General features: G+C 34.6%; 1 protein-coding gene across 1 annotated transcript in view; it reads left to right on the forward strand.

The window, feature by feature from the left end:
• Positions 1-7,904: 7,904 nt before the first annotated feature.
• LOC145241554 (uncharacterized) overlaps positions 7,905-27,732 on the forward strand; it is a 46,651-nt gene continuing 26,823 nt past the window's right edge. The window contains exon 1 of the mRNA XM_080104623.1: positions 7,905-8,122. The gene's annotated coding sequence lies outside the window, so the exon portion shown is untranslated. The remainder of the gene's footprint in view (positions 8,123-27,732) is intronic.

Consider the following 27,732-nt stretch of genomic DNA (forward strand, 5'->3'; position numbering starts at 1 on the left):
CTTAAATTCAAGTTTAAAATGAACAAGTCAAGTATCATGGTGTAATTGAGTTTTAAACAAAAACATTCATTTCGAACACGCCCCTGTCGTATCAAAGAACCTATTGTTGATTTTATATGTCGGGCGTTTCGGCTTGTGCGGAAATAAAACTTCTCAAATGCGCTTGTGATGTTAGGCTGTGTAAGGTGTTAACTTACTCAGTTGAATAATTACAAATATGTGAGGATAGAAGATAAAAAAAGAAATGAATAAAATTTGATGATCCTCACGAAAGGTTTATAAAAATGCATATTGGATTTAAATCAGATTTGAAGATGGCCATGTAGTAGCCCTCAGGAAAGCAAGTTTATAGCAACGGTTTTTTTTACAAATTGTGAGGTTCCTGAGTAGAAGCTCTGTTCCTGGAAATTCCATTTTACCTTGGACGCTCGGGGGTGGGGGATAAAGGGGAAAAAGAGATAAAAGAAAAGGATAAAGAAAAGCGGTGGTAGAATGCGAGTTCTTGCTGCTGCTATGTTTTACAAGAAGGACTCAATAACTCTTGAATATCATTCAATGTGTTGTACTATAGGCTCCCCGCAATGAAGGGATTCTTGAAACAATTGCAACGGTTTAACATTTAATTCTCACATCGTCACAGTACTGCGTCCCAGTGATTATTTCATGAATATTTCCACAGAATGTGTTCCGATGAACTAACCGTCCTTGTACTCTTTTAATAAAACACGGCCGAACCAACCGATGAGCAACAAAATTCCATCCCTTCACTGCAGATACTGGAAGATTTTCGACACTGATAGCTTTCTTTTTCTCGGGCCGGTTGCTTTGAAATTTCCTCTCTGTTTCCTGCTTCCTGTTTCCTCGACAGTATTGTGCGAGCCTTTGTTTCCTTCAATTCCATTCGTTTCATTATTTTCTCGTAGCGAGTTAGGGCATTATTATATCCTGGTTCGCAACAGTATAAATGTGCAGATATATAAATGTTGATGTGCAAAGATATTGTTACCCAAATCCCTACGCCTTATTTGGAGCGAACACAAGAAACATTTCATAATGCAAGAACATCTGAAATCGATCTGTTATCGTCGGTATGTTTCTAGTCAGCGCAGATCTTCATATAACAGAAACCAGAGTATTATACGTGTGTATGTGGCTGGCTTTTCCAGTACTTCCTTACCATTTGTGTAAACATTGCCGCGGTATTGCACCCCCATAGGCTACCACATAATCGTCTTCGAGTACAATGTCAAAGAATACCTGTCAGGTTACGTTCTTAAGTTTTATTAATTTTTTTTTTCATTCCTTCTTTTCAAGCCTCTCAGCATCCAACTAACAATCTTATTAATCTTTAACCTCGAGAGGGTCGATTCAATTGTGGACCTGATTAAATTGCTAGTGAAATTCATGTCCATTTATTTTTTTATTTATTGGATCCCCTCCGACAAAAGGAGGGTGGAGCCGTAAATTCACTCTTGTCCATTCGCCCGTTCGTCCGTCCGCACTTTTCTCAATAACTACGTCTTGGAATTTTTTGAAGTTTTACACAAACATTAAACATGGTATAAGTAAAAAAGTAACAGAACGGATTTTCCGGGAAAACTCTGATTGCACCCCCCCCTCCAGGGGCGCCTTTCGGGTTTAAATGGCTAAAATTGACACTTTTGTGCTTATTAAAAAAAAAAAAAAAATTGATGGCTTGGATTTTTTATAAAACTATCTGAAAATTTGTAATTAACTGATTTCTATATAATTTTGTTTGTCTATACTTCGCGATAACTCTTGGGTGTGCCTCTGGGGCTCTTTTAGGGCTAATAAAAACACTCCATTTTGGGGACTATTTTACCATATTTGTCCAAAATTTTCTCTGTGTGTCTATTTAGCAGGTTTGCATGGTGCTGAACTTAAATTTTAATATGTTAAGGCCTTGGGGACTTTTGGGGCTGAATGAGGAGGTGCAAATGACTTGTTCATTTTTTTTTTTTTTTTTGCATGGTGCAGAACTCAAATTTACATATGGTAAGGCCTAAAACTGCCCTGTTTGTTCATTTTCACCAGGACTTTTGGGGTTAAATGGAGGGGGGGGGCAAATGCTGAACTTATATTATTAAATATTATTTTTTTATGCTTCATTCACTGTGCACTCACGGGGAACCACGCACGCCTCACTTATTCTGCTCTTTTTCTCCCTGAAACAAGGCATATTGGCAATTGAATGTAAAGTGCTACTATTTGGAATCGTGTCTAACAGGGGACTGTGGGGGAGTTGAACTCTAAAATTTTTGTTCACATTACTTCTTTAGGTTAAAGCAGTCAGAAAAGCAGAAAACAGGGAGGGAATTCCAAAGTTTATCAGTCCGAAGAAAAAAACTATTAGAATAGTAGACTCTCCAACATCTAGGGACCTCAACATTGTCGGATTAGTCGGAAGTATGTCCATCGGGGAGTACAAATGCTATGAGTTCATCAGGGTACATTCCATGAAAATACTTGTAAAACAGACACAGGGAAGCAACATGGAGGCGATGGGACAGAGGTTGGAGCTTGACCGATAGTACGTGACTTATTATATTTGTGATTCTTTTTTTGGGACCCTGCCTATAAGGGAGAGATTAGTGGTAGATGCACCAGCCCAGATGTGGCAACAATACTCTACGTATGGGCAAATTGTAGCCTTGTAAAGATGTGGGATACTCTCTGGTGTGAGTAATTTTCTAGCACGGTAGAAGTATCCCACTTTCTTTGCAGCAGCCTTGGCAATGTCCTCAAGTCAAACTTATATTCCAGCAAACTTCCGGGCTTGTGAAAATCGATATGATATTAAATGGGATAACATATATTCCTCATTGATGCGTATATTAAAGTTGCTTGTTCCTTTCTCAAGTCAGACATAATAGGACTATATAAAGAGGCATCACTTATAATTCCAATACGATTCTTGCTGATAACTGATGCATGTTTCTTGAAATTAACAGTCAATTTTATTCGATTTCGTAATTTCATCTGTGGTGAACAAAAGAAATATTTCACAATGCAAGAGAAACCTACGACGAAAGATAGCAACACAAATAGCCGCAGTTCATATTGGGGGGGGGGGAAGGCGGAAGAGTTATTATAGAAGCAGAGCTTTTTTATATGCAACGTGCAATCACTCTTATCACCTCCCCATTCAAGAACATCATTATAAAAACAGGCGTGGCTTAATTATCACAATCGTTACCGTGCGAAGAATGGTCTATATCACGTGACTATTTCTGATTCTAAAAATAAAATGAAGGACTAACTGTTTTTGTTTTATTTCTTGAGAACCTAGTTCACTTTCTAAACCGCAAATAGAAATGCGAGCGTCATTGAACGTTGTTGACAAAATAGTAAAGTTCCCATTATCTATTTTAGTAATGGTTGCATTCCAGTAATCACCCGCAAACAAAAACGTCTGATCTGAAATCTGTTATCGCCGGCACGTTTCTAGTTGGCGTAGATCATCGCATTATGTACACTCGAGTATCATACGTATGCATGTGACTGACTGTTATTAAATTACAAATCAACGATGTATTAATATTGTTAAAAGATGCATGGTTTATTTTTATTTGGAGGGTATTTTTGTTTGAGTATAAAGAAGTTCTTACACGCACGCACGCACACAAACACACACACACATACACACACACGCGTACGCACACACACATATATATGAAGCAAGATGACTGCCGGAACTAACACACTATGTTGAGTCTTTTATGGATTTTATTTCTTTTTCTGACATTATATTGTCATGTGTTTTTTTTTTTTTTTTTTTTTTTGTCTAACCAAAGAATTTCTATTTTTTCTGAGTAGTATATACAAGAAAAGAGTCGGCATGGACATAATAATAACAGATTAGTTCTACATAACGAAACGAATCTGTCAAAAAAAAAAAATGTACCGAAATTTAAACATGCTGGAGGACGTGTTTTGCATGAGAAAAAAAATATTTGGATCTGGGAATGTAACTATACTGGTAATCTAATATATATATATATATATACTATTTTTTTTTTTTTTTTACTATATTTTAACATGCTGGAGGACGTGTTTTGCATGAAAAAAATATTTGGATCTGTGAATGTAACTATACTGGTAATCTAATATATATATATATATACTATTTTTTTTTTTTTAATATATTTTAACATGCTGGAGGACGTGTTTTGCATGAAAAAAATATTTGGATCTGGGAATGTAGCTATACTGGTAATCTAATATATATATATATATATATATATATATATATATATATATATATATATATATATATATATGTGTGTGCGCGTGTGTGTGTGTGTGTGTGTGTGTACTAGCGCGCTGCTCCGCGTTATCCGATCTTAAAATAAGCTAAATATGATATATAATTTATGTAGATTTCATATTTATTATTATAGAGCAAATTTTTATATTGTACTCAATATATAATAGTGCTTTCAAAATTTTGTTTTTTAAAGATGACTTCAGCAGTCAAACCTATAATGTATATTTACACATGCGTAGAGGATACACATCAAGTCAACTTACGCCTGCCAAGTTCTAATTTTTCGATTTTAACCCTTTAGCAGTTATTTTTACCGGCTAAAAAAACAAATCTAAATTCTCTAGGTATCGTTTCAAGTCTGTAGACTAAAAATTGACACAGTAGCTTGGTTGAGACCGCCCAGCATGCATACAGAAAAAGTAACTTTTTTGCCCAGTCATAAAATACGCTTAAATATGATATTTTTATTTCTACATATTTCACATTCGTTGTTATAGAGCCAATACTCTATTCATTATTATATTGTACCCAATATATAGAAGTGATTTCAAAAATAAATATATATATATATGACTTGGGTGTCATCAGTTAGAATCGAAACCAGAACATGCTCCCCAGCATTATTCGTTAGTGTCTGATCTAAATCCATAAGCATTTAAAAACTTATTATTAAGAAATAACATTGTTATAATATCAATGTATATTTGCGTATGCGTAGAAATAACACGTTTTGTCGACTTATGCCTGTCAGGTTCCATTATTTTTTCTTATGTTGACTCTTTAGCAGGTATTTCTACCGGCTAAAACGAAGTCGTTTTTTTCCACAAGTTTAAATTCCTTGTATACAAGTTTCAGTTCTGTAGACCCCAAATTGACAGAGTATTTTAGTAGAGACCGTTCCTCACACAGACAGAAAGGTCATTATATATATATATATATATATACTGTATATTTCAGAGATGTACCATGGTTTCATTACAGTGGAACTACCTTTAAAATGCTTTTAAAAATCTAAACAAATAATCAGCAACTCACGCTCTCTTTCTCTCTCTCTTTATCTCTCTCTCTCTCTCCCTCTCTCTCTCTCTCTCTCTCTATATATATATATATATATATGTGTGTGTGTGTGTGTGTGTGTGTGTGTGTGTTACATTTTATTTTATCTATACATTTACCTAAAATGCGTTTTTCTATATTATAGTTTTAAGCGTGAAGGCCGAAATGCAATAAATATTCATTATTTTATCATTAGTGACAAAATGAAAAATTGAATTTAACTTTTTAAAAAAATTGTTTTTGAAGTTGGAAATTAGGCTCAAGTTTAATATATATATATATATATATATATATATATATATATATATATATATATTCAAGCAAATATTATTAAATGCAACGGAGACACTTTGCTTTATGATACATTTTTTATTAAATTTTTCGATTTTCCGTATAATCCTTTTGTATCAAAATCAAAAATATTAATAAACGTTCCATAATTGTTGCTGTCACGAGCGCTTTCGATTCGTCCACGAATCATCATCAGGTGTTGAAGTACAAGTGCGAAGGAGCGAAAATGAGAATTAAAAGTGAAAACTAAAATATAAGGTAAATATAAGTAAATTCGAATATTAAAATCAGCAGGTTCGTGGACGCCGTTAACAAAGTCCGTCCAATACGAACCACACAAGACATTTTAGAACGTTATTACTTTTCTTGAATGCAATATCATTTATAGTGGATTGAAGGGTTCTAATATATGACGCTTCAAGAATTTAAAATTTTTTAATATTATTCTCATACTAGCGGGGGTACCCGGCGTTGCCCGAGTGTTTGTTTCCGGGACGGGGGGGAGTTTCAAAAAATGTTATGGTAGGTAAGTAGGAAGGATCAAACCCGGAGTCATGAGTAAAAGTAGGAAAATAAAGTGTGAAAAAAAAAACAAAACAAAAAAAAAACATCTGCAACGTTAACAGTTCGGCCACCAAGAAAAGTCCATTCCAGTTGTTTAGGAAAAAAAAAACGACTACGGTAGGTCGGCGCGAACGTGAAAATATAATGTGAATTGTCCAGCACGCTAACCACTACGCCACAGAGCACTGCAGCTGAGTTTAGTAATTTTAAATAACTTCACATGAAAGAACTACGAAGCCAAACCGGTGTTCTCTTCTCAACTGTTCCTTGTGAATGATCTCCAAACGGTGTTAAGTGGTGGCAGGGGGAGGAGGAATTTTTTAGAGAGAAAATATATTACCACTTCCATTGATCTTAACCGATTTTGGCCGTGACTTCTCAGCAGAAAAAGTATAGAAATCTAAGATTATCGAGGAATTTGAGAACTAATAAGCCTATAACAAACCTCAGATATTGTTCTGCCGTTTGTGCATAATGTATTTGCATGAAATATCTTGATTTTTAATCCTATTAAGGTCAAAATCCCACGGGAAAAAATGAGTTCATTTTATTTATATATATATATATATAGAGAGAGAGAAGATTGTATAATTTTTATGTTGTTCTAAGTTTTGTTTCTAAGATTAGAGAGGGGAGAGTTATGTTCTTTTATCAAATGTTTATATATAGCGCTAGTATTATTTAGATGCCTATCATATTAGTATCCAAGATGGGAACAGTAGCTCGAATATTCTAAGTAACACAAATCATCGATCTGCAATAGAGTACGGACGCGCGTATGGCGGCTATATGCAAATACCAAGCTGTGTGCGAAATGACGTTACGGCAGGGAAAAAGAAAATGGTTATAAAAAAGAACCTTTGCACAGACAGAGGAGCACGTTCGAGAGGACAGAGGTCAGAGAAGGAGCACGATCACGTTTTATTCGGGAAGGTGCCCGAAAATAAATGTCGTTGTTACAAAAACACAAGAGTCGAGGTTTCTATTACTTAGGAAAAGTAATAAAAACCTCGACTCTTACGCACGGCAATACGCACCTGAAGAAGGTCATAGATTACAACGGCCGAAAAGTTGTGAGAATAACATACAAGATTTCTGTTCCTTGAAACGTACTCTGCTACAACGTATTGTGCGTCGGATGTCTAGGTCGGATGGGTAACGTTGCAAATCCTCGTCCAAAAATTCTGTAAAATTATATCAAAATTTTAATCAAATAGAAATATACGATTTCCGTTTTCGTGTGACAAATGAAACAGAAGAAATACTTAGATCTCAACAAAGTTACAAACAAAAGGAAATATGGTTACTCATAGCCGACCATATAATAATTGATTGATAAATAGACTTGTAAAATTTCATCAATCAATATTTTAAGTGTGAATCATTGAATAATCGATAAAATCAAAACAACTTATGAGTCGGATTTTTATCATGAGGCGTCTGATTTTTATTTTCACACTCAAAATACCTGCAGTTGATGATTGGTTCCACAAAAAACAACAAACAACAACAATAGAAAAAGAAGAAAGGCGGGAAACCAGTCAGAACTCCGCCTTTATCATTTATAACTCCACCATTCTTCTTATAAAAAGAAAAAAACAACAACAATAACAACAACAAGAAACATGAATTCAAGAAAGAAAGAAAGAAAAAAAACTGATACATAAAAAAAAAAAAGTCAACGAGTGAAATTGACCGTCGGACGTAATGTAAACCCACAAGATACGCTCGTGCGCGTGCATCGCACATATAAAGAAGAAACATTTACAACAATTTCATTTTAACTTCATGGGAGACGAACGGATCGAAACGGAAGCTTTTCTTCTTCTACATGAAAAGACTCATCATCACTCAACGATACGACCGCTTTCTTCACAAATTCCCCATCAGTGACGCTATCGACTTTTCGCTAACAATTTTGCGGTAGGCTATTATTATTATTATTATTATTATTATTATTATTATTATTATTATTATTATTATCATCATTATTATTATTATTATTATTATTATTATTATTATTATTATTATTATTATTCACTTACCAAGAGTTTTCACACAGATCATCATCATCAAAGATTTTTCTTTGAGTACAATTTGTGGCGTTCCCTGGAGTCTGAGTGACAACAAGTCTCCCCAGATTTCCAGTATTCTCCACCTCTTTTGATAAAGTTTGAAAGTTAATTCGCGTTATGGCAACAACCGCTTACAATTGATTTCTCGTTGGCAACGACCATTGGTTTGCACTGGAATTTGGATGGCAATAAGCCTCCTCAAGATTCCAGTCTATTTCGCGTTTATCCAGTGGTGGACTGATAAGCGCCTTCTTCTCCTCGGTCTTTCCATACTCCTTGATCCTCATCGATTATTGGATGTGGTGCCAATCGATGCCGACAATTTTTGGGGGGATTGGGTGGCTGTAACTTACAATTATATAGTTTCAGTTTTCTTGATCCTATGTGGTGTTTCTTTGTGTTTTACTTCGGTGGCAGTTTTTATATGTCCAGATAACGCCTGCAGCTCATGTGCATTTATCTCCGCATTCAAGGGGTTTTCTATAATATTTCAGCCGTTTTCATTATTGCTATCCGTTTTATCTTCTCAGCCATCCCTCTGATTCTAATCTCTCCCATTCCCTTTTAAACTTTTTTCTGTATTGTTCATAGGGCTCATATTATTATTTACATCCATTTTTAATAGGCAGATGTCAAAGTAACATTTCCTTAGTAAAATAAGTCATAATTTTATAACAATTTAGTTTAATTAATAATCTAATGACCAAATGATACCGTAATAATTAAATTTAACTTTCAAAATTCTATTTAAATTTAATAATTTGATAAAATCAAGCAACAAAAGACGACATAGTTAAAAATAAAATAAAATGAAGACTCCTGTGCAACACCGAGTAGGGAGAAGTAGTAGAATAATATAGCCATATTATATCATCATCAGCAGGAGCAGCATCAGCAGCATCACGTAATCCTTCATAATTGAAGATGACTAACCATGGTCTCGGTGCTTTATTTCACGTTCAGTGTGGAATGCTTCCCTACAAGTTGCGCCTTTCGTAATGTTTTTGTTCCGATCTGGCTTTTATTCTTGCCTCTATTTCTGCCTTTCCTTTGTGAAGGCTACTGCCCCAGCAGCTTTGGTCTGCTGCTGGCTCTTCCTAATTTATCGTGTTAATATTAATTGCCTTTAGGTGGCGCTTTATCACATCCTTGTAGCGGAGTTTCTGTCCACCAATTTTTTTGTGCCCATTTTCCAATTCTCCATACACTCGAACTTTTGGGATACGATTGTTTTCCATTCTGACCACATGTCCAGTCCATCGCAGTTGTGTCGTGGCGAGTACGACTTCTATGCTGTCGATGTTGGCTCTGTTGAGTACTTCAATATTTGGTGTAAGATCGTTCTATTCAATTTACGTAATTTTTCTTAGGTGACGCTGTTGTATTTCTTCCAACCTTTTTTATTGTGGTCCCTGTACAGTGTGTAGGTTCCTGCTGAATATAATAGAGCAGATAATGGCACTGCTTATAAACTTTGAATTTTATTTGTAGTCTCATGCCGTTCCTTGACAATGATTGTTGTTCTAGTTTTCCGAACGAAACACACGCTGTCTAGATGCAGCAGCGTCGTATCGCCTTGTCTGCACGTCCGTTGAAAGTCAATGTGCTTCCCAGGTACTTAACGTCTGTTACCACCTTTAATTCCTCACCGTTTATCATGATCGATGGATCTCGTATATTAGTATATATTGGCCAAATTATTTAATAAATAAACAAACTTGGGAAATTGAAACTCTCGCCGGAAGTTATATTACTGATGAAGTTTAATATCACGGACAGAATCTGTTCAAACACCGTTTGCTGTTAACTTTGAATCGAATACTCTTCTGGTTTGCCAATATTTATGAAATTATCAGTGCTTTTGTTTTGTTTTTTGTTTGTTTATGTTTTCCCCCGATTCGTAATTATAACTTTTCTGCTGTGAAAGAAAATTAGCTATTATTGGAGCCTTGGGTACTTATGCTGAATAGTACGGAATGTACTGAAATAATGACATTATTATTTTGAAAATCATTGTCTATTGAGAAAAATCCCTTCAAAATTGTACTATATAGTTTTGGATTCAATATTGATGAGGAGCCTCTTAGCAACTGGTAAAAATTAAAAGTTATCTGACCAGAAACAAAGAACATAAAAAGGGACAAACATAATAAATATCAGTATTGCGTGGTATTGGACTAGTTCACTTGTTATGAGTTTTGTTTTCAGTTGTTCTGTAGTGTGACTTTTGACTTGGCTAGGATTATAAATTATAATGAAAGAAAGAGAGGAGACATACGAGGAATTAAGTTTTAATTCCTTATCTCTACCTCCACAAAGACTTCACACTGGTTCACTAAAAAAATCGTTCAAACTAGTAAAAAGAATTTTTATTTTTATGTTGATCGTGATTAGCCCCTAGTTAAAAAATGCTTACCCTCCTCCTCTACCAGTGTAAATGCCTATTAAAAATATTTATTTGATTTTTGGGGAAAGAAAAGAGGGCTTAGTTCTATTTTAAACTAGAGGAATGGAAGCTTAACCTGCACTTGGGTCCGAATTTTCCATCATCAAAGTACCAGTTTTACCGAGTTATTCACTTTTGCCATTTTTTCCGGTGCCATTTTTACCGGTGCTATTTTTTTCCAGTGCTATGAATTTACATGAAATAATTTGCATATTAAGTGGCACGATTATTTTTTTTTAAAGATTCAACATGAATTGTGTATAAATCATGAAAATTATACTTTAAAAAAAAATTATAACATGCTGAACTTGTATTGGAATTAAAATCAACTTAGTATGACACATAAAAGCTGAAGAAAATAAAAACGATTCTTTAGTAAATTTTCTGGATGACGGCATGTGTGATTGGATCGAGGTTACTCGTTAAAACTGGAATCATGATGAAAAGAAGCAAAATCTCTAAGTGTCATATAAAAACTAGCAGGGGGACTCAACATTGCCCAGGACTGAATGACGATCAAGGAATGTTCCAGACTTCCAATAATTTTATTGCCATTTTTTCAATCAAATCGATTGATTGCTTGGTCTAGTCGGGGACCTACCGCTTTGCACTAGGAAAAAACTTCACATGCTTCTCCGCAGTGACTTAGTGCACAATACGCAGTGGTCTACACTGCACTGTAGAGAACTTACTGTTGATTTTATCCAATTATTTTTAATATAAAATGGCTTGGATTAAAACTTAAAAGGCAAAAATCAAGTATCATGCTTCATTGTTCTCTAAACAGAAACATTCATTTTAAACGCATCCATGTCTTATCAAAAATCTTACTGTTGATTTTATACGCTGAACCCTTCTGCTTGTACGGTGATAAAACTTCTCAAATGCACTTGTGATGTTAACCTGTATAAGCGTGTTAACTTTGGTCAAAATCGTTCTTTCTTTTTACGTTTGGATGATTTTCGTGTTTTCAGCTAGAAATTTTCTAAATCGGAAATGTAGGAAGCCATGTTGTTTCTAGGTGTTGGAAAATCGAGCTTGTATCTGAAAGGTGTAGAGTTAATCCTATAAAAGACTAAATATACTGGAAGCACTGCATAAAAGAGCGAAGCAACTAAAAATTAACAAAATAAATTTTGAAAACAGCAATGACATTTTAAAGTGTTTGGCTGCATAACCATACAATATATATATATATATATATATATATATATATATATATATATATATATATATATACATATATATATATATACATATATATATATACATATATATATGTGTGTGTGTGTGTGTGTGTTGTAATGTAAATTTATAGATTAATTAAATAAAAATGAAATTGTAACTTCTATACTATTTTGTAAATCACACTTTTAAATCATTGTACATTAATTTTAGCCACGTTCTTAACGCGATAAAAAACAATACTTTGACACGCTTCACTATTTTAAGTAATTTAGATGCAATTTGAACTGAAGCATAAAAAAAGCATCCAGATTTTAAACAAAACAGTAATCAAAAGCTGCCTGAAGACGACTGAAAAAAAAAAAAAATCAGTCGAAAGTACTTGCAAAAAACAAAAAACAAAAAAAAAAACAGATGAACAAAAACGACTATGGAACTTTCTTATACAAATTCGACTGAGATATTAGAACGATCATACGAAAAATGGAGAACTTACAAAAAAGGAAAAACACTCCGTGCTGTTCAACAATGTCTGTCTTTATATATATATATATATATATATATATATATATATATATATATATATATATATATATATATATATAGTTTTAAATAAAATACTAGGCGGAAGTTTCTCGGGAGCTCTTTCGGCTATCATCTCGTCAGGAGTAAACCGATTTTTTTTGCAAGGATATCTATGACAGGATTAGGCCCTTTGGGTCACAACGTCCCAGAATGTATGGTCTCCCCAAAATTCACAAGCAAGGTGTTCCACTGAGACCCATTTTATCAATGGTTGGTTCAGCGCAACATTCTTTGGCTCAGTGGCTTGTGGAAATTCTGCAACCTGTGCGTGAGTTATACACCACGCATTGTATCCCAGATTCTTTTCGGTTCGTTGATTGTGTACGTGGGTTGGATTCTAATGCAGAGACGTCTTTCATGTGCTCATTTGATGTCTCTAGTCTTTTCACCAACATACCGTTGGATGAGACTATACGCATATGTGCCGACGCTTTATATGATGGTCGCCTGACTGCTCCACGGTTTTCTAAAGAGATTCTTATTGAACTCATTTTAATGTGTACGAAATCCGTGGAATTTAGTTTTTGTGATATTATGTACTGTCAGGTTGACGGGGTTTCAATGGGGAGTCCGTTGGCCCCAACTTTAGCGGACATTTTCGTCGGGTACTATGAATCCGTTATGTTTAATTCTACAACTAAACCCACTGCATATTTCAGATATGTTGACGACACTTTTGCTATTTTTCCTTCGCAAAGTGAAGCGTCAATATTTTTTAATAGGTTGAATTCTTTACATGGGGCTCTTAAGTTCACTATGGAAAGTGAGAAGGACAATTCGCTTCCTTTCTTGGATGTTCTTGTCGAACGCCAAATTTATAGAAAAGCCGACATTTACTGGCCTATATATGAACTGGTTGTCTTTTGTACCTAAATCACGTAAGGTCGGCTTAATTAATACTTTGGTACATAGAGCCCTCATGATTTGTTCGCCTAACAGATTAGATGTTTAACTCGATAAGATCAGGGAAATATTCATCAATAATTGTTATCCTGTTGACCTTATTGATGATTGTATTTTCAAAAAGGTTGCGGATTTTAAATCCCCTAAAAAGTTTGGACCCTTGAAATGCCCGGTTTATTTGAAATTACCGTGGATTGGGGAGGGGAGTAATAGAATTTCCATCAGATTTCCAAACAGATTCGAAGAAGTATTTACGAATGCTTCAATTCGGTGACCTTGCGTTTGGTATATACTACGAGACCTGCTTTTCCGTCTTTCCGTAAGGATAGTTTGCCTTACATCCAAAATAGTAATATTGTATATCAGTTTAGATGCCAGTGCGATGCTGGTTATGTTGGGCGAACATCCTTGCACCTTTTGACTCGTATAAACCAGCATGTTCCATCGAAGATCAGACAAGGGAGGATGGTGTTTGGTGGTCTCCCTATTTCTGCAGCCTTGGACTCTGCTATTGGCCAGCATTTGGTTGACAACCCGTGCTGTGCCGATAGATATAAAATAGATTGGTTCGAGGTGCTACATAGAGCGGACTCCAAAAGCCATTTAAAGATTTTGGAGGCCGTCTCTATCGCGGTGCGTCAACCTTCTTTGTGCCGGCAAAAAGAAACATCAAACGCATTGTTTCTCTTTGAGGAACTTTGAATTTTTTCTCTCGCCTTTTTTTTTTTCTCCCTCGTTGTGCCAATATTTTTAATCGTTTTTAAACGTAAATAAATTTAATTAATGTCCCCGTACGTTGGCACATTTAATAAGTTCCCCAATAGAACTCTTTATTTTCGTTACAATATTATTTAGATTGCTATCGATTTACTCCTGACGAGATGATAGCCGAAAGAGCTCTCGAGAAACTTCCGCCTAGTATTTTATCTAAAACTATATACAAATTCTGTACCTCTAAACATTTATTTAAATATATATATATATATATATATATATATATATATATATATATATATATATATATAGCGGCACTGATGAGTTGTGATACAACGAAACAAAACTGTATGTCGATGACTATATATATATATATATATATATATATATATATATATATATATATATATATATATATAGTCGCGCCAAAAAGAAAGTCCACACTTGTCATTTTTTTCTCCAAATTCGCAAATTTAAGCCGAATTTAATGTAACTGTTTAAACAACCTATACCTTATTTCATTCGCCTTTCATTCCTCTATAATTTTACCTGTTCATATTTGACTTCTAATTGAAATATCCTAGTGTTCACGTTAATTAAAAAAAATAATTTGGACTGTATTTAGCTAATTTAGTTTTTGTGCAAAGGAGGTAAGAAATGGTGGACGTGAAAATTCAGATGCGTCCGATTTATTTGTGAAACAACAATTAATAAACATGGTCTTATCCGCTCCACTTGTTTGGGAGAGGTTTCCGCTTCTGCTCTTGCTTCCTCCCCAAAATGAAGCGCTCCTTTCTTCGCTTCACCTGCACTTTAAAATAACCTGTTAAAAGATTCAACAAATTTCCAACATTATTTTAAAACTAGATAGACGCCCGGCATTGCCTGGTCGCTCAATATACTTAAACATGATATTATAATTCATGCATTTGCCCGGTGGACTAATTCGCAAAAATAAATAAATAAATAAATAAAAAATAAAAATAAATAAAATAAATAAACGAAAAGAAAAAATAATAACAATGTCGTTCATCAAATTCTGTCTGTTTGTTTACAATATCACGTCAGATATTTAGGCTTGACGATGAACGCCCTGGAAAAATCACTTCTGATTAATGTTTAGTTTTTAAATATGCAAATGAGGAAATGATTTGTCGATTTTAAATTGTACCTTTTCTCTTATCGTAAACTGAACTCATTAATAAGAAAAAAATTAAAATAAAATGTTGAGATACACCCAGGCTTGAACAGGGGATCGTTCGATCTATAGTTGAATGCTCTACCACTAAGCTATATCTCCAGATGACACAAAAAATCTGTTTTTTAAGAAGAAATGATTTGCTGAGATTTTATTTTTCCCCCTTGGCCGGTGTAACGTAAAATATTCACCTGTAAAAATTCTTTTTTATCTATAAGAGAGAATCACGGATTTTTTTATTTTCAATACTTATCGGATGAATTTCTGTACCAAGCATAAGAACACTATGTTATATAGTTCATTATTATTATTATTGTTGTTTCGTTCGTATTTCTTGTTGTTACTGTTATTGTTATTGTTCGTTGTTAAGTTTTATTAAAAGTGATGCTTAGAGAGTCTTAGAGAGTCTTAGTGAGAGTTTGTCGTTGCTGTCTTAGAGAAAGGGATATTGTAGGAGAGATTGTTGCGTTCCGTGTTCGTGTTATGAAGATTCATATTTATATATATTAAAATGTTTCTACTTAGAAGTGTAATGGAAGCTCTTTAGAGTGAGGAGATAGTGTTCACTGTTCAGACAGTCTTAGTGTTCATATTGTGTATGTAAAGACATTTTAAACCACATGATATACAAGGCATATAATAACAATTTTCACTTTACCTTTTGGTAGAATTACAACACAAAGACGACGTTTCTAAAAACACATGATGGGTTTATTTCTTCTCACGACCGGCCGTGGTTTTCATCATCAAGAATTCAAAGCTTCACATATTAAGTTTCAAAAGTGACCGTCTCGCTTCTAGACGTTCGAATGTCCATGTCTGGACTGTCGTCTGTCGTCCTCAGACTCTCTCTGATATATCTAGAACTTCCCATTTTCCATGACGTCATACACATGTTAAAACATGTGTCTTCTTTCATGTGTTCTGGATATGCGTGTCCAAAACTTTTTCCTTTGTTTACAAAAGGAATTTTAACCTATATTCCCAGTAACCTATTTTTCCAATATGTTAAAAACATGTTTATTAAGTTATCTTGTATAGTTGCATTCCTCAATTGAATTTTTCATAATAGAATTGACAACGCACATTCTTTTCTTGAAACTATGTTATCTCTAAGCTAAACAATGGTTTGTTTTACATTCCATTTTCTAATTCTCTCTCGTAATCTATTTCTAAACCTAATTTACGAGGTTCGAATTTCGTCTATTCTATTTCATTTTCATTTTAACTAAATCTCTCTATTTTTATACTTACATGAAAAGGGAGGGGACAGCCCTTATCATGTAACATCTGCTAGACATTTTAATTTGCTTTATGTGAAATTTGCAAAGGATAGGTTCAGCTGTTTCGGAACCTATGAGGAACTTTCTCTCTCTCTCTCTCACACACACACACACACACACACACACACACACACACACACACACACACACACACACACACACACACATACAAAGTGACTTTTATATAAGAGTGAAGATAAGTCTGTTAACTTGTCTCCTCACTGATGGATAATAAATGAGCTTGCCCCTTTTGATCCCAGCAAAAAGAAGCTCGCTCTTCTCTGTAAAGTCCTGTAAATAATATGAAAGTTTTTTTCTTTTTCTTCATGATAAAAGTGTTAAGTATAAATTCCAAATATTAGTGTAGTAAGCTGATTCAACGCAGAGTAGAAAAAAAAAAAAGAAACAATTATTTGTTCATAAACCTAACTTTCGACCGCATCACGTCTTTGTCAGGATAGACACAGTTTTATTTTCCTCCTTTTCTTCTCTCGTGGCATGATGCCACTAAGAAAAATAAGTACACCCCAAATTTTTGTTTCTCTGGAGTGTGCTAAAATAAACATTTGATGACCATGGTAAGTAATTGGGTCGAGATCACCTCGCCCCACTCAGCAGCAACCTTAGCTGACGGACTAACGCGTATACATCGTAAAGCCACAGCCACCGAAAGTAAGAAGAAGGCCTGTTAACTGAAAATGTCTGCAGGCAATGTAGGTAAGATTTGTCGGATTGTCAGTACTATATGAGGGCCATTTGAAAAAGAGCAATAAAACATTTTTAAAAATAAAAAGGAACACAGTTCAATTAATACTGAAACTGAACTTTATTCAATATAAAATATAAATATTATCTATGTAAAAAGTAATTTTAAAGCAATATAAATACTGATAAAACTGAATTATGAATTTAGGGAACAAACAATTAAAGAAACATTAAACACAAATATTTTTGGCCTTCGGAACAAGATCACAGTGTAGTATCTGTTTTGATGCTACATTTTACCTTTTCTGTCCTTGGTCGGTGGAGGAGACATCTTTCATGACTGAGATTATTTTTGTTCCTATCCAGAGTGCCCCTTATTGGGAAGCTGGATTTTCCCCACAAGATTATATGTTGAAATATTTAAATAACTCTTACTTTAAATACAGAAATTATATTTACAGTTTTGGGTTTCTGTTCTTCTATGCCCATTTTTCCCCCATGTTTTTCATCAAAATGTGTAGCATATTAGTTGTCTCACAGGCCACCCTCAGTTATCGTTCACTGGCAGTAACCTGTGGTGTTCCCTGTAAACCAAGTGACAACAAGTTCCCCAGATTTCCAGTGTTCCCCACCTCTTGACCACTTACGCAGATTATTGCATGTTATCGCAACAGCCGTTGTCACTGATTTCTCGTTGGCATCGGCCATTGGTGTTTCCTGGGGTCTGGTTGACAGAATGCCTTCCCAAGGTACCAGATTTGAACTGCACACTTCTAGTGGAGATTTGGTTAGTACTCTCCCAGCTGGGTCTTTCCACCCTCCCTGACCCTTCACAACTAGTTGGCGTGGCGCCAGTCGATGTCATCTACACCAGTTTATTATTATTATTACTATTATTATTATGATAATAATAAGGGTGCTTGTGCAGTGTGCGCATGTGAATTTTAAATAGTATTTTCAAGTTAAATTAAATTTTGAGTTTGTATTACTATACACATAGATTCGAAAAAGTTGTCAAAAATCAAATATATACCAAATAAATGTTATCAAAGGCAAGATAAGTTACTTTTCTACCTATCTGGAAAGGTTTTTAGTGGTTTTGCTCTCTTTAAAACGTGTAATCGCTTCGAAAATCATACAATGTTTATCGATATATTTTAAAAAGAAAAATGTCGGCATGCTCGCTATTGAACTCGGTAAGTTTGGGAAAATGAGTTCAAGCAAACCAATTATACAAAATACTGTAGAAACCTACCGAATATATGTCGCCTATGTCATGGTAAAATATATTGAGCGAGTTTCTAACAGTATTTTGTATATTTTTTTGTTTAAACTCGTTTTCCCAAACTTACCGTGTGCAACAGAAAGCATGCCGCCATTTGCATTTTTAAAATACATCGGGAACCATCATATGTTTTTCGAGCCGGAGAAACACTTTACATTAAATAAAACACTAAAAAAATATCGTTAGGTAGAAAAGTAACTTATCTTGCCTTTGATAACATTTATTTGTTATATATTTGTCTTTGGATAACTTTTTCGAATCTATGTGTATAGTAAAACGAACTCGACATGTAAATTATTTACAGTTAAAATGTTATAAAAAACAAAAATTTGAAGTTTAAAATATATTTCACAGAAATAAATTACGCCCGGTGCTAAGATATTGAAAATTCACCGATCGTAAAAGAAAAAAGAAAAAAAAAAAACTGCCGTGAAAAATGCTAGCTTTACAATATTTGGAAATATTCAGTGAAAAGTTTTATTATTAAATGAATGGACTGAAAAATATTATATAAAAAGTGTTTTTCTTTTTTGCAGTAAAAAATAAATAAAATAAAATATTCGACTTTCTCCGATAGAAATAAAAATTTCAAAAATGAGTTCACTTACTATATTTTGTTAGATTAAAATTCTTCCAATATGCAATTATAATAATTATTATCCAAATGGAGAATTATTCTTTCTCTTTAGAACATACATGGACAAACGGTAACACAGCCATATTTTTTATGTCTGTTAGCGTGACCACGTGGTTGAATACCGGAAACTTTCTATACCCACAAGTTGATCAGGAAGTGACGTTACGCTCTCATGTTCACTGGCCTACTCTCTCGGTGGTGGTGGCAAAACCGCATTTAAAAAATCTTTTTCTTCCTTTTTTTACACTCCTTACTGAATGTCTGTTATGTTGCTGCTGATTTTTTGTTTGTTTTGGTTGTTTGTTTTTGTTTTACGGCATATCAACCCTTTTCAGGTTATTTAATGCCGAATCCAAAGATTGAAGAAAATTTTTTTAATAGAATATATTTGCTGTTTTCAAGTCGGTTTCTATTTAACCCATAGTTGAGACCCTAACAGGTACTACCATTCCGGGTCAGAGTGAACCTGTGAGCAATGGCAATTAAAGGATGGCTCCACATTTCTCAAAGCCCGCAAACTGGAGCCTCACCACTGTATATAATTTAAGGTCATATCCAGGACCTGTTTGTTTTGCTTGTCACATACAGAGAGAGAGAGAGAGAGAGAGAGAGAGAGAGAAAGAGAAAGAGAGAGAGAGAGAGAGAGAGAGAGAAGACCAGAGGACGAGAGATCATGGTGTTAACTCCTTCTGCATTTTCTCCAGAGCTCTGTTAGTCGGGTTGCGGCCATAATACCTTTGGTGCCAAACCTGCCTGATATAGAATCGGATTTTCAAACTGCACAGCGAACATTACCACCGCCCCTACTAGGAGGAAGAAGGTTGGACTTTAGAGTGAATTCATGCTGCTAATTTTAAACATATATACGTCTGCAGTGTTTTTAGTTGTATATAGACGGCATGTAGTTCTTAACCAGGCTTCCTTTTAATAATATTAATTTTCTTTATCTTTTTGGATGAAAAAATATGCCGTCTTTTGCTACGGTACGATCACATTGAAAGAATGCACAATACATATAATTTAACAAACACGAACTGAAATTGGCCACTTGGTCTTCAAGGCAGTAGTACTCTCCACACTTCTTTATGCTTGTGAAGCATGGACATTGTACAGAAGCGATACAAAAAAAAAAAAAAAAAAAAAAAACTGGAACGCTTCCAGCAACAGAAGCTGAGGCAATTTTTGCATGTCACCAGGGAGAGCTACGCCACTAACTTGGAAGTACTGGACAGGACTAAAATGACCAGCGTTAAGGCAACCATCATTCACCATCGCCTCTGTTGGGCAGGCCTCATCAGTAGGATGGATCCTGCCGAGAAAAATACTTTATGGCGAGCTCCCCAATGGGACTCGACCACGAGGAGAACCTAAACGGTGCTATAAAGACCAATTAAAGGGTACCCTGGCAATGACTAACATCGACCCTTCCTCGTGGGAACAGGCTGCCAGGGATCGGACAAAATGGAGGAGCCTGGCACGCAAAGGTGCCATGGACTTTGAGGAGAAAAGAAAACAATATAAAAAGGCCAAGAAGAGAAGAAGGAGAGATTGAGCACCCCTACGAATATTTAAATATTGACGTTTTTCATTTTTTTTGATAATCTGGTAGATTAATGTCTATTCAATAATAATCTGCTGCAAAATTTGAAAAAAAAAAGATAGAAATAACACACACACACACACACACACACACACACACACACACACACACACACACACACACACACGTGTACCAAGTTACAAATAAATGAATAATTGCATTTATTTCACAATAAATCCTTATTGTCCGAAATCGATATTTTTCTCACGAGAACTCTTCAAATACTGTCCGTAAGCAAACTACCTCCAATACTCATTTATTGTTAAAAAATAAAAATAAAATAATAATAAACGCGCAATTTTTCAGATTTCGTTAGAGACAATTAATTTTTCACAAATAGTGGATGTAATCTCCTCCTCATTCTGTCCGTGTATGTGTGTATCACCCTCTTTCTTTTCCCTAAATTCCATCTCTCTTTCTCTCTCTTTTTCTCTCTCTCTCTCTCTCTCTCTCTCTCTATATATATATATATATATATATATATATACATATATATATATATATATATATAAAATATAAAGATAAAAACATTATATATATAAATATAAATAGATATATATACACAAAAATAAAACATATATATATATATATATATATATATATATGTATATATATATGATGAAAATAATGGAAATAGTATTCCGACAAAATAGAGAAATAAAAAGGAACAAACCGTATTATGTGTTCATCAATGTTTCGTCTTTTTTTCGAGAGAAATAAAGACGAAACGTTGATGAACACATAATACGGTTTGTTCATTTTTATTTCTCTCTCTCTCTTTCTCTCTCTCTCTCTCTCTCCCTCTCTCTCTCTCTCTCTCTCTCTCTCTCTCTCTATATATATATATATATATATATATATATATATAAGCGAAAAATAAAATAGACACTTAAAAGAATCGTTTTTGCTATCGGAAAATTGGCTCAGTTTTTTTTCCGATTCCGATACTGGTTCCTATACTTTCAAAAGTTCCGTTTTTCCGATTCTGATTAAGCGTCCCCACACTAACACACACACACACACACACACACACACACACACACACATATATATATATATATATATATATATATATATATATATATATATATATATATATATATTATTCTTAAAAACAGTAATCTACGGACACGACTGTTTCGGAGTCCTACTCCTCTTTAGCGTAGCTTGACTGTTGTTGGGATTCGAATCACTGGCCTTACATATTTCAGTCCAGCGCCCTAGCCCATTACGCTATGACGCCACAGACAATTTACTGTTTAGTTGTTATCGCTTATCTGTTTACGGAGTTTGTTATTGATTTTTGTAAACGATATTAAGGCTAACGTCCCCGCCTCGGAGATCCGTTTTTTGTTTTAGAAAGTCGCCCATTTATATATATATATATATATATATATATATATATATATATATATATATATATATATATATATACTATAATAATTATTAAATACCTACTGACACTAATGCTTCATCTTTTCGGGAATCATCAGTGCAAGATGGCACGACTATATATATATATATATATATATATATATATATATATATATATATATATATATATATATATAAGGATTTGAATACAATATACGGGAATTTCTCGAGAGCTCTTTCGGCTATCATGTCGTCAGGAGAAATCATACACATACATTGCTATATCGGTGAGCTAAGGCTTGATTTCATCCCAGAAATGTCCTCCACGGAATAGGGAGTATTATATATTTAAGTTGAAAAAACAAAACTTCAAAAGCAGAGAATGTTCTCTCTTTATTTATACCAATGGGGGGGGGGGAGATATAGAAATCTAACCCCTTAGATAAAACTCGATTTTCGATGTCTGTAAGAACAGTTTTCGAAAAATTAAAAATATGTTTGCTTCCGTTATTAGGCTCACAGCCATATTTTCTTCAGACCAGAAGAGCAAGTTGTTTATTTATTATCACTGGGAGCATGTTGCTTAGCATATTCATCACCGATAGATAAATACTTGCAAAAACGAAAATAGTCAAAAAAGGACAAGAAACCATTCACTACGGACCAGAGATGACGGCGGGTACTAATATAAAATTCCAGCTCCTCCGTCATCTCATCAATATCATCTCATATAAATGCATGCTCCATAGATAAGCTGGGTTTAACCTTAGATGCAGCAATGCGTTTACTAATGTAGAGTGGGGCCACATCTTGTTTCAGACAAGAACGCAAAAAAAAAAAAGAACTACGGAAAGGTTGGCAGATCTAATTTTGCTCATTAACCGAATAATATCGTTTAACTTGTCAATCTGAGATTGACTGTACCTCTTCCGTAAATATTTAAATAAATGTTTGGAGCTACAAAATTTATATAAGGGTTTGGATACAATATACGGGAATTTCTCGAGAGCTCTTTCCGCTATCATCTCGTCAGGAGAAATTGATAGCATACAAAAACAATATTACTGGCGAAATTAAAGAGCACTACGGGGGAATTTGAATGTGCCAGAAATAAGAGCAAAAAACAAAAACAACAAAAAAACAAAAACAAAAAGAAACGATTAAAAGAAATATTTAATCTGAAATTGCGTTTAAAAGCGCATTCCTGTACACAGACAGACACACAGACAGACACATAGAAACACAGACACGTTCACTTATATATATATATATATATATATATATATATATATATATATATATATATATATATATATATTTGAAATTTCGTTTAAAAGCGCATTCCTGTACACAGACAGACACACAAAGAGAAGGTAGAGAAAAGGGCATCCCCCACTAAGCCACGAAGTCTATTTTGTACTCTGTCAAGGCAGGATAGGCTGTTTTTTGCAGCTCCTGCCCAGATATGGCAACAGTATTCCATCCTTGGACGTACTTGGCTTTTATATAGATAGAGAATTGCATCAGTAGTGAGATATTTTCTGGAGCAGTAGAAGGATCCCACCATCTTTCCAGCGACCTTGGCAACAGACTTGATGTACGTGTTCCATTTCAGATCAGGAGTAAAGGTCAAACCCAGAAGCTTGTCAAAACACGGGGCCTCACCCAGACGAGAGCCATCCATCACAATTGATGCCAGATGGGGATCAGAGCGTTGATGATGTAAGGATAGAAGTTTGGTTTTGAATGCATTAAAGGTAACCAGCCACATCTTCCCCCACTGAACCACGCGCTCGAGATCAGAGTAAAGAGAATCAGAGAGAACTTTGTCATTTACAGCCTTTGATGTGTTGCCGTAGATGGTCGTGTCATCAGCATAGATGTCAACGAATGATTTAAGTATGTGTTTAGGGAGGTCATTGATGTAGATCAGGAAGAGAGTTGGGCCTAGGATTGACCCATGAGGGACTCCAGCATTTATATTGCAGGCCTCCGATTTTTGTCCATCTACCACTACTCTTATGAGCCTATCGGAGAGAAATGATTTAATGATTGAGAAAACATTTCCAGTTATACCGTAGCTTGAAATCTTGTGAAGTAGACCCTTATGCTATACCTTGTCGAAGGCCTTTGATATGTCAAGAGCAATTTCCCTAGAAAGGAAGCCTTTGTCAAGAGATTCACTAATCCTGTGGGATATAATCGTCAGCACATCTGTGGTAGATCTTGAAGAGCGGAAACCATATTGTGTGTCACTAAGAAGGTTATTCCTACTGAGGTGGTTGACTACTTCTCTATTTAATATGGATTCCAGCAACTTACTCATAACACACAGGAGACTTATTGGTCTGTACTGAGAGGGAGATGACTTATCACCTGAATTCTTAAATACAGGGCAAACTGATGAGGTCTTCCAGGGAGTCGGAAAGCACTTCTCCTTAAGGCAGCGCTTTAACAGTTTCGTAAGTATGGGAGCAAGTTCTGGTTGAAGCTTTTTTAACACTATAATTGGGATGCCGTCAGGGCCAGTTGCTTTACTGGAATCTAGGTGTTTGATTAGCTTGGCGACCTCATGCACGGATATTTGTATGTTACCTAGCTTGTTCTGTGTTATAGGAGGAAATATGGGGAGTTGATGGCCTTCGTCGCATAGGGTAGAATTAGCTGCAAAGTTCTTTGCAAATAGTTTGGCCTTGTCTGACGCTGACGAGATGACCTCTGGTCCATTGATAATGGTTGGGATAGAACGCACACTTCTAGGCACTTTTCTACAGGGGGGTCGCTTTTTTCGCCGATATTTTTTTAAAGTCACCCTCTCCTTTCTATTGTGTAGCCTTAATTTAAACACAAGTCACTTCAAGTTTGGCGGTGGTTGTAAGCGCAAAGATGTCAGGTTTTTCTCCCGTCTTTTCCTCCTCTGCGGTACGGGTTCGAGCCTGCCTTCCTACTACCACTTTTTTTTTTTGCCCAACATACACATCCAAACACGCGGGCAACGACGGGCACCCATGCTAGTATATCTATAAAAGTGAACGTGTCAGTGTATGTGTGTGTGTGTGTACATTTCCCTACGCAATAACTCTGTTAATTTACAGTCTACAGACTTGAAATTTGATATACAGGGTACTGAGATTTGGGAAAATCTTTGTGATCGGTTTTCGGCCAGAAATTTGGCTGTTAAGGGATCAAAGTTCAACGATCTGACCTTTGAGAACTCTACCAAACTCCTCCAACAAGTTTGGGTCTAAACACTTGAAATTTTAGATATATGTTCCTTGGACATGGATCTAACTTAATAACTTGATTTGAGCCCCAAACAATAAATGTTAAGGGGTCATAATAGGGGTCAAATTTAAGAAAAAATTTACCTCTTCGGTCTCTACCAAATTACTTAGACACTTTCTGGTCTAAACATTTGAAATTTTACATAAAAGGTATTCAGAGATAGGGCAAGCTTTTTAATCGGTTTGGTTCGAAATTTTTTAGTTACCAATGTATAAATGTATGTATGTATGTATGTTTGCATGTGTGCCTAAAACTTTCGACAGAAACGACAGACTTTAACAAAATCAGTATTATTTTTAAACCCGACCTTTTATACGACAAATATCGAAAAATTAGCTAAAAACATCAATATCTTAATATAACTGGGCATTTTCTACAGGGGGGGGGTCGCTTTTTTTCGCCGATATTTTTTAAAGTCACCCTTTCCTTTCGATTGTCTAGCCTTAATTGAAACCTACATCACATCCGGTTTGGCGGTGGTCGTAACAGCAAAGACGTCACGTTTTTTCGCCATTCTTTCCCCCCTTCGGGGTACGGGTTTGAGCCTGTCTTTTTACTACGGCTTTTTTCTTTTTGGCTCAACATACACCTCCAAACACCCTGGCAACGCCGAGATGAAATGCTAGTATATATATATATATATATATATATATATATATATATATATATATATATATATATATATATATATAAATGAACTTGTTTCTGTTAGTGTATCCCCGTCTGTGTGGATTTCCCTAGCAAATAACTCTGCTAATTTTCGGTCTAGAGACTCGAGACATGACGTAAGGGGTATTGTGATTTGGAAAAAAAATTTTAAATCGGTTTTCGACCAGAAATTTGGCTGTCAAGAAGTCAAAGTTCAACGATTTGCAAACTCTACCAAACCCCTCCGCCAATTTTGGGTCTAAACACTTGAAATTTTAGATGTAAGTTATTTGGACATGGATCAAACTTTTTAACTTGATGTGAGCCCAAAACAATAAATGTCAAGGGGCCAAAATTGGGATCAAAGTTTTAAAAAATTTGAACTCTCAGTCAATTTTTGGTCTAAACATTTGAAATTTTACATAAATTGTATTCACACATGCAGCAGGTTTTTTTAACTAGTTTTTGTCAGAAATTTGGACTGCTTAGAAGTCAAAGTTGATAGAGTTGACCGTTACAGACTCTACCAAACTCCTCCGCCAATTCTGGTTCTAAACACTTGAAATTTAAGATGTAAGTTACCTGGACATGAGTGAAACCTTTTAATATATATATATATATATATATATATATATATATATATATATATAGAGAGAGAGAGAGAGAGAGAGAGAGAGAGAGAAAGAGAGAGAGAAAGAGAGATTATAAACAGTATATACAGCCCGAACAAAGCCGTGCTGAACTGCTAGTATATATATATATATATATATATATATATATATATATATATATATATATATATATATATATATATATATATATATACATATATATATATATATATATATACATACATATATATATATATATATACACACACACGCACACAAACATATGCATATGTATATATTTGTTGTTTATTATAGATAAAATTGTTATCCCCGGACACGTGTTTCTCCGTCACTACGACTCATCATCATGGCTAAATATAACATGATTCGAACATATGCCCACCAGGACTATAGTTGAGTGCATTAACCACCGCGGTAGAAGGGCCTGTGTGAAACTACTTGCTAATTTATAGCATATTAATTTATGTCGTTATTTTATTATTACTATTTTTTAAATAACTATATAACTGGTATTTTTAGCTTCCTTGAACCTTGAAGATTTTCCCATTAGAGATGCATGAGTTTCCTCCCCTTACATATGCTGACTTTTTAAAGACATAGATAGCAACGCTTGTATATATTAACTCGTCTAACTTTCGAAAGCACACACATACATGTTGTCTTGGTAAAAAAAGATTTTTTTTCAATTATATTTCACTCTTTGTGTACACTAATCCTTTTTGTTTAAAAACTCAATGTATGGTAAATACAACAACAAAACATACACAAAAGAATAACAGTATAGTTACATTCCAAGATTAAAATATTAATTTTTCATGAAAAACAGCTCCTACAGCAAGCTAAAACTTAGGTGTATTTTTTTTACATATCCGTTTCGTTATGCAATGTCTATACCATTTCTTTTCGTGCATATACTTAAAAAAAATTCTTGCATGACAATATAATGCTGCAAGAAGAAAAAAAAAAGTTCATAGATGT

The sequence above is a fragment of the Euprymna scolopes genome, chromosome 2 (assembly GCF_053919585.1).
Source record: "Euprymna scolopes isolate OS-2025 chromosome 2, ASM5391958v1, whole genome shotgun sequence".
In the NCBI taxonomy this organism is placed as follows: Eukaryota; Metazoa; Mollusca; class Cephalopoda; order Sepiida; family Sepiolidae; genus Euprymna; species Euprymna scolopes.